This window comes from Phoca vitulina, unplaced genomic scaffold (assembly GCF_004348235.1).
Source record: "Phoca vitulina isolate PV1807 unplaced genomic scaffold, GSC_HSeal_1.0 scaffold96, whole genome shotgun sequence".
Lineage (NCBI taxonomy): Eukaryota > Metazoa > Chordata > Mammalia > Carnivora > Phocidae > Phoca > Phoca vitulina.
Window position 1 is genome coordinate 763,285 of NW_022589799.1, and position 12,808 is coordinate 776,092.

At 44.9% G+C, this 12,808-nt stretch overlaps 1 long non-coding RNA gene across 1 annotated transcript in view; it reads right to left on the reverse strand.

The window, feature by feature from the left end:
- Window positions 1-12,808, reverse strand: part of LOC116627270 — an 80,339-nt gene that overhangs the window by 15,821 nt on the left and 51,710 nt on the right. The gene's annotated exons all lie outside the window — the stretch shown is intronic.

Genomic DNA, 12,808 nt, shown 5'->3' on the forward strand with positions numbered 1-12,808 from the left:
TGTAATAAAATCAAGGTCAAAGGTACAGTTCCAGCCATTTTATTTTGTCTCAGCCAAGAAATGAACAAGGTAATACAACTCAGCTTTGCAGCGATGGGATTATATCAGGTTTACAAAGTGGGATTTATTACAAGTCATTAAACGGAGGGAGGGTTGACGAGCTGAAGGCACTGACCCCGGCAATGTCAGGTCACAGAACTGGGCCACCAAGGGGGCTGCTGGCTCAGGAAGCCGTCTGCTGAACTGGGAAGCCCTTGCTGCAGCTGGGCAGCTCCAGAGCCACACAACCCAGATACCCATTTCCCTGCCTCCTTCCACACAGGACTTGGCTCCCCACCCAAGGCTCAAGGAAGTACATCTAATTAGCAGAACTGCAATCACATCGGAGCCCTAACTTCAAGGGAGCCTGGGAAATAAGAGTTTCACATTTTCCAACCTCTGCACATTAGGAGTTGACCAATCCACCATATCTGCCACAGTGATGATTTTTTTTTATTAAAGATTTTATCCATTTATTTAAGAGAGAGCGCGTGCGCATGAGCAGGGGGGAGGGGCAGAGGCAGAAGCAGGGTCCCCGCTGAGCAGGGAGCTGGTGGAACTCGGGGCCCAGGACCCCGGGATCATGACCTGAGCCGAAAGCAGACACTCAACTGACTGAGCCACCCAGGCGCCCCAACCACAGGGATGATTCTTAATTCCAAAGCAAGTCTTCCAACCTGTAGGTTAAAGAAACCATGGCTCTAAGGAAAGAAGGCTCTAAAAGATAACCTCTGACAGCTACAGGGAATGGAGAAGAAACTGACCCATCACAGTCCAGCAAACTGTCTGTCTGTCTTACAGGAATGTGTATCAGCCCAGATTTACCCCTTTAGTTTACACCACCTGCTTCCTGGGACAAATGTGTTTACTGAGTATTATAAAATTGGTGTGCAATTCACAAATGAGCAAGTGAAACTGTAACACAGGGATGTTACTGTGGGCTCAGATGTCCCCAAATCCACAGCAAGCTTTCACACTCTAAACCTCGTTACCTGAAAACAGAAAGAGAACTAGCCCAGGAGAGATTCAGGAGTTAGGGCAGAGGAAGTTTCAATTCATGTTCATAGTGGGTATGTAGATTCCAAAAAATTCTAATGCAATGTGTTATTCCTAGAAGACGACCCCAGACTCTGGCATTCAGAATAGTATCCAATGCCAGGCAACCATCTGGGTGTGTGTGTGCATGATGGAGCTGGTAGGGGAAGGGGAGAATAGCACATTTTCCTTACGTTAGCCCCATTGCTCAGAACATAGAGTTTTGAGCTAGTACAAAGAAAATAAAAATGGTATTTATGGTTCAAAACCCCACATGACTCTGCATGCCAACATAAACAACAGATCCCACAATCTGACCTACCGAAACAATCATCTAGGCTTCAAGAGTCGCAGTCTAATGGCTCCCAGAGGGCAAAGCTCTGATTATGCCAACAGCCATCAAGAGGAACCTCTGGAAAATTCCACTCATTCTGCTACAAGGCTGAGTTGTAAAAGCAGACCCCGCCCCTCTCCACACCCAGTTATGAAGGAAGAACAGATGGCAGTGTGGAAATGCTGCAGAGCTGACCCTGAAACACATCTCATTTTCTCTCTTGGACCCCATGCCTTTGTCTAAGTCCCCTGAACATGAGTCAATTACCTGTGACTTAGTATTTTTCTACCTAAGTCATCTCCATGGGAGACCAAGGGCAAGTATATAAACCTCTTTCTCAATTTGACCAACTTGATAGTGATTGTTCAAGTATCTTCTCCAGCTCTTAACCTCAGAAGGACAGTCGTGAATAGTCGTGAATTCATTCATTTGGGAACTATTTACAAAGGCTATCTATAGGAATGATAATGAGCAAAGTTCTGTGGTGGACATAAAGAGGCAGATGCCCACAGTGCCTGCTCAAGATTGCAATCTGGTTGAAAGATATAGACAAAGCAGACAAAAAAAATTAAATAACACAACAGAGCATTAGCAAGAGTGAGGTATGACGGGCACCCTTGGTCACTGTTGACAGGAAAGTAATTTCTACAGGCTTTGTGGGAAGCAAAGTTGGGGGTGTGCACCAGCACCCTTCAATGTGTTGTTCTTGACCTAACATCTCTATCCCGGGAGAATTTATCCTAACAAAGTAACAAAAGATCATGACAAAGATCTGTATACAGATATATTTGATGCAGCAATCTTTAGAGTAGCTAAAACCTGAATACAACTTCAAGGTCCAACAATAGGGTTAAATAAGTTAAGTATAGGGATGCCTGGGTGGCTCAGTCAGTTAGGCCTTTGGCTCGGGTTGTGATCCCAGGGCCCTGGGATCAAGTCCTGCATCCGACTCCTTGCTCAGCGGGGAGCCTGCTTCTCCCTCTGCCTGCCACTCCCCCTGCTTGTGCTCTCTCACTCTCTGACAAATAAATAAATAAAATTGTTAAAAAATAATAATAAATAAATAAATAAGTTAAGTATAAATGTACATGGGATGCTATATAACTCATGAAAACCATGACTTTGAAAAATATTAAACAGATGGGGAAATGTGTATGTAAAGTAAAGCAGGTTGCAAAATTGGTATATAATGGGATTCCTTTCTTATTGTTTTTTTAATTTAATTTTTTTTAAAGATTTTACCCATCTATTTGAGAGAAAGAGAGAGAGCACAAGCAGGGGGAGCGGCAGGCAGAGGGAGAAGCAGGCTCACCGCTGAGCATAGAGCCCGATGTGGGGCTCGATCCCAGGACCCTGGGATCATGACCTGAGCCGAAGGCAGATGCTTAACCGACTGAGCCACCCAGGCGCTCTGGGATTCCCTTCTTTTTAAAATATGTGTGTCTGCACACACACAAAAGACTAAAGGAAATACATCCAGCTGTGTTTTGGTTTCTAAGGTAGGAGTTACCGGCTAAGGAAACTTGTCTCCAGGAAGAAGTTTATGAGATTATTTTAATTTCCTTTCTATACACTGCTATGTCATCTTAATTCTCTACAATTCTACTTTTGGAGTCTGGAAAACAAAATTCTAGTATTTTTTAAAAGAACTTGTGTATTTATTGGGGTCTACGAAGATCTGTATGAGCTACTTCTCAAGCATTATCTTATTTAGCCCTCACAGTAACCTTGTTAAGGTGTTATAACGTCCATTTTACAGATGGCAAAACCAAGACTCCAGTAACTACCCCAAAGCCGCATAGTAAGTGGCAATGTCAAGATGTGAACTCAGATGGTGTGTTTCTTTCTTCCCATTCTGCAGCTGTCTCCAGGTGCTATTTGTGTAAATTAAGTATCAAATATGTTACACCATCAAAAGAGTGAGTGATCATTGTGGGTGGGGCAAGATTAGGCAGAGAAGATTACAGGTAATCTAGTCTTTGAAGATTAGAGGATATTAAGATAATAGCTAATGTTAATTGAGCTTTTACTATGTTCTAGTGCCTTACAAGTATTAATTCATTCGCTCCTCCCAACAACCAGTGAGGTAGGGACTGTTGATTTCCACTTTGCAGGTGATTTGACCAAGGTATGGAGCTAATAGGTGGTGGAGGCAGAATTTGAACCTAGACCATCTATGGTTTTAGCCACTCTTCCCTGCGGCCTTCTGGGACATACTAATGATGGTACAGAGGAATGTCCAGGACACAGAGTCCCCGGGAGGTTAGAATGGAGTGTATTCATGTGAGAAAGTACATGTAAGTGAGACAGAAAAGGTAGGTGATAAATGAATGACAACTGGGAAATAGTAAATGATGTGTGAGGTGTGGTAGGTGAGGTCACTGGATAAAAACGCTAAGAATCTAAGGTTTGGCTTATCTCTACTCCTATAGGAGACAGACCCTCTTGTCTAATAGGGGGCGATCGACAATAAATATGTTCCTGTGGGGGAGCCTGGGTGGCTCAGTCAGTTAAGCATCTGCCTTCGGCTCAGGTCATGATCGTAGGGTCCTGGGATCGAGTCCCACACTGGGCTCCCTGCTCAGCGGGAACCTATTTCTCCCTCTGCCACTGCCCCCTGCTTGTGTTCCCTGTCTCTCTCTCTCTCTCTCTCTGTCAAATAAATAAATAAATAACCTTAAATAAATAAATAAGTTCCTGTGAATGTTCTTCCCACTTTCCTCCAGCACTCACATCCCAATCACGTTCTAGCTTACAAAAGATAAACCAGAGTGGGGTTTTATATTTACCTTTCTAAGAAGCACTGAGAACAGAGAAGAAAGAAAAACCTGACCTCTGGCAAGTCACACCAAAATGAAGAGGGGAGAAAATCAAGATGATAGGGCCACAGGGTCTGAATGAGGAAGATGCCTCCATGGAACACTAATTCTTGTGTCCTACCAAGATTCCTACTTATCCGCAAAATGATATATTCACTCCGACTGCAGCTACCCTGTATATTTTTTACCACATGAAAGTGAGCAAAGTCTGGAAGCGGTTATGTAAAGTAAAAATGGTGATGTCATTAATGTTTTCTTTAATGCTGTTATGTCATCCTCCCGATAAGATTGACCAGAGGAGAAAAAATCATTTCAGTTAGCTCTCTGGACCACAGAACTTGAACTGCGTAATGCAAAAATCCTATCATATCACCCAAGCAGCTAATCAATGAGCAGCCCCTGCATTGCGGCTTCTTCCTGCAAAGGCTCAGCCTGTTCCCATCAACCTCTTCTGGGCACATCCATTAAGGCTCTGATGAGCAGTAACAGCACTTAGCCTCAAGCCTGTTTTTCTAGAAGGAGGAGGAGGAGGATTCAGCTTTGGTCTCTGTAGAGAGGACTCTGTTCTGTCCTACTCCCATTCTGGGTGAGTCAACACACAAAAGGTTTCTTGGCTTTCTTACAAATTTTACAACCTATGAGATAGATATTGATGTGGAGAACGAAGGCAAAAGAAAAAGACTTGAACTTCCTTATAACTGACAGCCCACTGACAAGTACTTGAGACAGGCAGGGTGACCTTCCTCTAGAAACTCAACTGCCTTGATTTAATACTTTGCTAGAGGTAAAAGGCAACCTTAGCTTGACATTAGCCTGACCTCCAGGATCCTATAAGTCTCCTTTTTTTTTTTTTAAAGATTTTATTTATTTATTTGACAGAGAGAGACACAGTGAGAGAGGGAACACAAGCAGGGGGAGTGGGAGAGGGAGAAGCAGGCTTCCCGCTGAGCAGGGAGCCCAATGCGGGGCTCGATCCCAGGACGCTGGGATCATGACCCGAGCCGAAGGCAGACATTTAATGACTGAGCCACCCAGGCGCCCCTGTGAGTCTCCTTTAACAAATAAAAATCCCTTTGGAAACTTCCTTTATCTCTACCCACCCCCTACCCAGGATATATGTTAGCCGTCATCCTCTAAGCATATGGCCCACCGATACACATCTGAAGGGTCCCATGACTAAGGTTTTACTAGACAGTAGTAAATGACTTCTTCCTAACAACAGTTAGCCCCTCAAGGTCCTGGAAACCTTGTTTCCAAATTCCTTAGAGACTTAGCCATCCCTACCCCTCTCCCACCTTAGAGTATATAATCACCACTCCTCGTGACCCCGGGGCAGGTCTTTCAGCCCATGGGCCTGTCCCCGTGCTTGAATAAAACCACCTTTTTGCACTGAAGATGTCTCAAGAATTCTTTCTTGGCCATTTGCTCCCAGACCGCAACATTTACACATCAGGTACTATTACTGTTCCCACTTTACAGGTGATTTCCTGTAATGAAATTTCCTTTCAACAGTGTGACTGCAAGCACCACAGGAAGTAGCGAACGACACAGAGAATGTGGTCACTGGTCTGCTCGGAGTTTGCAGTCCAGTGGACCAAGAGCTGTGTATATCAACAATGCGTAGGTGACAGCAGGTGACAGCAGGTGAGGCGAAGACGCAGCCTGAATGCTGAGCGGTAAATGCCACCATCAGTGCTGAGAGTCCGGGGTTTCATGGAGAGAGGAGTCAGGAGAAAAGAACAGAGAGGAAGATCCACTTTGGGCAGGGCAGGGTGGGAAGAGCAGAGAGGAGCAGAAAACGTGGAAAAGGCCAGAACGAACAGAGAAAGACCGGGCCTGGCTGGGATGGGTGTGCTGTCAGATGCGGGAAGGGCAAGGACCACGTCATACTTGGGATGGGGGAAAGCATGTAGGTTCGAGCAAGGGAGTGACATTTCAGCATAATTAATCCAACACACATGACAGACATGGGAGACACTAGAAAGAGGCCTGCCAATTAAGAGTCTGCTGCTTGCTGGGCAGTCATGAGAAACAACTGATCTCTATATGCTGATCTGTAATGAGCACAAGACATAATGTTAGAGCAAAAAATAAAGTACAGAATAGTGTGCATCTGTCTCTCTGTAAGTATGTCCATTAAGCCACCATTTGGGGGAAAATGATAGTGGAGAATACATGCCCATAATTACTTAAATATATAAGAAACTGATAAAACCGGATGCTTCCCAGAAAAAACAGGATGGTGGGGCAGGGGGAGGGGGGAGCAGGAAGTGGGAAGGAGAATATTTATGTGTCCTTTCATATCATTAGGATATGAATCCATGTACAAAATGAATCCATGTACAAAAAATTTAATAAAATTTTACTTTAAAAAATAATTCATTGTTAAATTCATTGCTTTTTAGATGTTTTTAAGAACTATCCTGTCTTGGGACGCCTGGGTGGCTCAGTTGGTTAAGCGGCTGCCTTCAGCTCAGGTCATGATCCCACGGTCCTGGGATCGAGCCCCACGTCGGGCTCCCTGCTCAGCGGAGAGCCTGCTTCTCCCTCTCCCTCTGCCTGCCTCTCTGCCTACTTGTGCTCTCTCTCTATCTCTCTGTCAAATAAATAAATAAAATCTTAAAAAAAAAAAAAAAAGAACTATCCTGTCTTAAGTAAATATGTATTGTTTGAATTTAAGATTTTAACTGCACATTGTAATAAGCCAAGTAAGAGAAGCTGAGATTTGGACTAGAGTACAGGAGATGGGAAGGTAAGAATAGGGTGGAGCAAAATACCCCAGCTCCAGGTCCCTGAGCCTGCGCTTCCCACACTGTGGCTTTTAGGGGGCTGAGGTGAGGAGCAGTGACAGAGCCTACTCAAGTTATGGCATAAGTAGGGAACACTCACTTTACTTGGTGCTGTCCTCTCAAACAGTTTTATATTAAAACAAACAGATCTTCAGTATAAAACATAAGACCTCAAAGAAAATTCTCTCCTACAGGGTATTCCTTTTGGCTGCATTTTTTGGACACCCCCTCCCCCAACATGCCCACACATGCACGCGTGCTCACACACACACACACACACACACGTTAACTTTACTCCACAGTCTGCTGCACTCTGAGGGACCAGGTTGAGAAGCCTGCTTTAGGCAGTGGGGCTCTCCCCATGCCATGCAAACAGCCCCATGTGGCAAGTGCCCAGCATCCTCCTCACACCCCTGCCCTTGGACTCCCACCATTTACCCCACCTTTTGGGCTCACTCTCCTAGCAGCCCCCATCCTGCCAACATCTGATCACACTCTTATTTATGGCCCTATTTCACCTTTAGGACCTGAAGCACATCCGCAGTTTACCTGTAACAATCCTGACTTCTCTCCTTGACACGGATTCCCCCCTAATCTATGCTTTCTCAGACCACCCTGGGAAATCTAGAACCTTCTACACTACTGCAGCCTTCTGGAGAACAGCACTCCCAGCAGGCATTCTCAGGTCTCAAAATGAGGGGGCAGGACACAAAAACAGTTTCTTAAAAATGTAATAGGACTCAATGACTGATTAAAAATGGATGGAAAATAGAAGTATTAGATGGACCTGCAAGATCATCAAAATCTAGCCCCGAGGGCTGCGGGCTAGGGTGGCAGATTTCCAAAAGAAGACCACCTGTAATGAATCATTCTATGCGAGGACTGTCTAAATCAGGCCCTGACTTGGACCTGACATTAGCCTGTAGACTTTGCACATTCCCGCTGGGAGCTGCCGGCAACACTGGGGGTCAGGCGTGTGACCTCCACTGGCATTGGCTTCTTATCCCTGCTCCTCTGGCCTCAAACTCCCAGTCTGGTCCTACTTCTAGCTTCTCAGCACTAACTGCTATCACAGTGGGTCAGGAAGAGGGAGGGTCAAAGGAGCCACCTGACTGGATGGAACACTACATCGCGGAAGTCTACAAGAGGGCCCTGCCGAGGGCCGCCTGGATGGCTCAGTCGTTAAGTGTCTGCCTTCGGCTCAGGTCATGATCCCAGGATCCTGGGATCAAGCCCCGCATCGGGCCCCCTGCTCAGCGGGAAGCCTGCTTCTCCCTCTCCCACTCCCCCTGCTTGTGTTCCCTCTCTTGCTGTGTCTCTCTCTGTCAAATAAATAAAATCTTAGAAAAAAAAAAAAAAAGAGGGGCCTGCTGAGCACTGGGATGGGGATGCTCTGGTACACCAGAGGATGTGGGGGCTCTGGAGTCAAGCGGACTTACGCTCAAATCCTGCTGGTTACTGTCAACTTCACGATATATTGTTAAGAATAGGTAACATCTATTGCCCATTGTCTATTGCCCTGCATTCCTGCTGAGCTCTTAACAGGCTTTATCTCATTTAATCCTCACAGAGACTCTTTGAGTTAAGTATTCTCAGTGTCCCTACATTACACACAAAAAAACCGAATGGGTGGAGAAGGGAAGTAATCTGTCCAAGGTCATACAACTCTAAGTGATAGAGCTATTGATTCATATCCAGGTCAGACTCCAAAGTCTATGCCTCCAGTCAAATAACTAAATTGGGTAAACAGGGAAGAAGTCAGAAAATCAACTTTGAGAATCCAGTCTAGTTATTCTCCTCATTAGAGAGCAACAGTCCCTTCCTGAGAGGCAGTAGCCCAAAATCAGGAGCCAGACTTTCTGGGTTCCAATCCTGGCTTTGCTACTTAAAGGTTGTGTGACCTTGAGTAAGTTTGTGCCTCTCTGTGCCTCAGTTTCTCCTATGTAAAATGGAGACAATAATAGAACCTGCCTCACAGGTTGCCCAGGGATTAATTTATTGCACCTACAGCACCTAGAACAATGCTCAGTATATGGCTAACACTTATAATTCATCCTCCAACCAGAAGGTCCCTCCCTACCCTTCAAGCTACATATAGCAATGCTTTGTTGAAAGAGCAAGAGCTTTGGAGTTGGAAAGACTTGGGTTCAAATTCTTCCTTTGCCACCTACTCTGTGGCCTTGGGCAAGCTACTTGACCTCTCTGAGCCTCAGTTTCCTCATCTATAACACAGACCAATTGTACCCACATGGTGGCAATTGTTGGGAAGAATGCAGAAGATAAGTTATACAAGATTTGCATGTTGGTGCTTCTCAGCCACACAAAGAGCCAGAAGCAAGGTTGTTTATTCTAGCAAAATCTTAGAAAGAAAAGTCAGACCTTTGGTATGGAGTTGGTCAAACATTAATTAAAGACTGCCTCTTTAGCTAGGGCTCTACCAAATGGCACCGCATGTTTGTGGCAATAAAACTCTTTGCATCCTGGTTTATCAAGTCACAAAACAAGGACACAACTAGATCTCAGTCATTTTCAGGGCACTTCCTATGGGGAACTTAAGCTTTTAAAATATCACAGGCAAATGAGTATCATAGTTGCAGTTCAAAGCAACCTTGGGGTCGGAAGACCTAGGTTCTCCGGTGGACTCGGGACAGATTACCTAACTTTTCCAGGCTTCTGTTACATTGCTTGAAAACTGGGGAAAACAACATCTAGCCCCAGAGAGTTTTGTAAAGATTAAAGGACATAAAATATAACCTACAGCATTCTTTCCTGCTTTTCTCCTGTTAAAACGGACTAGACATCCCTCTTCCCTTCTAAAGTTAATCCCTCCTCCTGTGCTCTGGTTCTCACCTCCTCCCGGCCTTCTAAGAGATTTCCCTCCAGCAGCTACGTACCCTCCTCTATATCTTCTTTCCATCACTCCTTCCAGCTCATTCCACTCATTCCCATCAACATTTATATATGCCTAATTCATCCTCCAACCAGAAGGTCCCTCCCTACCCTTCAAGCTACATATAGCAATGCTTTATTGAAAGAGCAAGAGCTTTGGAGTCAGAAAGACTTGGGTTCAAATTCTTCCTTTGCCACCTATCCTGCTAAAAGAAAAAGCACTCCCTCAAATCTATATCTCACAAACTTCTGGAAAAAATTAATCTCACCTGCTCGCTCCATTTCCTCACCTTTTCCTTCTCAATTCTTTCTGATCCATATTAGGCCCATACCACTCCACTGAAAATGTTTTCATCCAAACCACCAAAAATCTCCCTCCAAGAGACAATCTTTAGCCCTTCATTTATCTGACCTTTCAGCAGCATTTACTCTTGTTAGCTACTCCCTCTTTTAAAACATTCTTCTTGGGGCGCCTGGGTGGCTCAGTCAGTTAAGCATCTGACTCTTGGTTTTGACTCAGGTCATGATCTCATGGTCCTGGGATCAAGCCCCATGTAGGGCTCTGCGCTCAGGGGGGCGTCTGCTTGGGATTCTCTCTTTCCCTTTTCCCCTGACCCTTCCCCCACATGCTCACGTGAACCCTTTCTCGCTCTCTCTCTCAAAATAAGTAAATAAATCTTTAAAACATTCTTCCCTTAGGTTCCACAGGTCTCATTCTTCCAATTTTCCTCCTGCCTCTCAGGTTCATTCTCATTCTGCCTTGTTAGCATTTCTTTTTCTTCCTTAAATGTTGGTCTTTCTCAAGGACATTGCCTAGGTCCTCTTCTCTTCCCACATTACCTCTATCCCTGGGTAATCTCATTTACCACACCCCCTCCCCATTCAGGCATCATTAGAAGAGTAACAATTCCACTTGGATGTTCCACAGGCCTCTTGAACGCGGCATTAAACTACAATCACAGGTTTCTGGTCTAGCATGTAAGAAGCTTGCAAGTCACCACTTCATCCCAACAACAAGTGAAAAACTGAACAAACTAAAAACCAACAACCCTTCTTAATATCTATATCCACCAGAGAAGTGAGGTCACAAGGCAAACTGCTGCCCCCACAACTGGAGAGATCAACAGGAGGATACAGAGAACCACAACTGGGGCAGAAACCTCATGAATGTCAAGGTAGGGAAACCTGAAATATACCAAGTGTTGGAGGCTCAGCATGGGTGAGTCTGAGAGAGAAAAAGTCCAAGGAGATTAAGTCCCTGGGAGCCTCTCACACTTCTGAAAGTTTTACCTCCTGAGCTCTACCAGGTTCTCACTTTGGAATTTTTTAGAGAAAAATCCTCAAGTGTTTCCAGCACAGGGAGAAGAAGGGGAACCATTTTGAAATACTCCAAGCATTCTGTTCCTCTTAACAAGGTCTGCCCTCAGGAGAATCTATTAACCAGAGCCTAATCTCTACCAAAAAGAGAGAGGAAATACCCAACTCCAGCCCACTCTAGGCATCCTGCCCCATGTGAGGGGTGGGGGGATTGAGAGCCTGCAGGAAGTTCATAGTCTAGAGGCACAGGCTCACTGAGACTAATTGCAGGCCTACAAAACACTCCTCCTCCCCTCACACCTTACCACTGTGTTATTAAAGGCCTATTTATAGCAGTGCCTTTCACCCAGTACATCATGTCTGGCTACGAAGAAGAAATTAAGAGACATACTAAAAGGCAAAAGAAGAGGGGTGCCTGGGTGACTCAGTCAGTTAAGCATCTGCCTTCGGCCCAAGTCATGATCCCAGGGTCCTGGGATTGAGCCCCGTGTCTGGCTCCTTGCTCAGCGGGGAGACTGCTTCTCCCTCTCCCTCTGTCCCCCAGCTCGTGGTCTCTCTATCTGAAAAAATTAATAAAATATTTAAAAAAAAAAAAGAAGAAAAAGGCAAAAAAAGAAACAGAGCAAGCATCAGAACCAGATTCAGACATGGCAGGGATGTTAGAATTACCAGACTGGGAATTTATTTTTTTAATTTATGTTTTATTATTTTTTATTTAAATTCAATTAATTAACATACAGTGTATTATTAGTTTCAGAGGTAGAGTTCAGTGGTTCATCAGTCTTATATAATACCCAGTGCTCATTACATCCCATGTCCTTAATGTCCATCACCCAGTTACCCCATCCCCCTGTGCACCTCCCCTTCAGCAACCCTCAGTTTGTTTCCTATGATTAAGAGTCTCTTCATGGATGGAACTGAGGGTACTTTGCTGAGCGAAATAAGTCAATCAGAGAAAGGCATGTATCATATGACCTCACTGATAGGAGGAATTCTTTTTTTTTTTTTAAATCTGCATCTTTTTATTGTTATGTTAATCACCATACATTACATCATTAGTTTTTGATGTAGTGTTCCATGATTCATTGTTTGTGCATAACACCCAGTGCTCCATGCAGAACGTGCCCTCTTTAATACCCATCACCAGGCTAACCCATCCTCCCACCCCCCTCCCCTCTAGAACCCTCAGTTTGTTTTTCAGAGTCCATCGTCTCTCATGGTTCATCTGATAGGAGGAATTCTTAATCTCAGGAAACAAACTGGGGTGCCTGGGTGGCTCAGTCATTAAGCGTTTGCCTTCGGCTCGGGTCGTGATCCCAGGGTCCTGGGATCAAGCCCCGCATCGGGCTCCCTGCTCCGCGGGAAGCCTGCTTCTCCCTCTCTCACTCCCCCTGCTTATGTTCCCTCTCTCGCTGTGTCTCTCTCTGTCAAATAAATAAATAAAATCTTTAAAAAAAAAAAAAAATCTCAGGAAACAAACTGAGGGTTGCTGGAGTGGTGGGGGGTGGGAGGGATGGGGTGGCTGGGTGATAGACATTGGGGAGGGTATATGCTATGGTGAGCGCTGTGAAATGTGTAAGACGGTT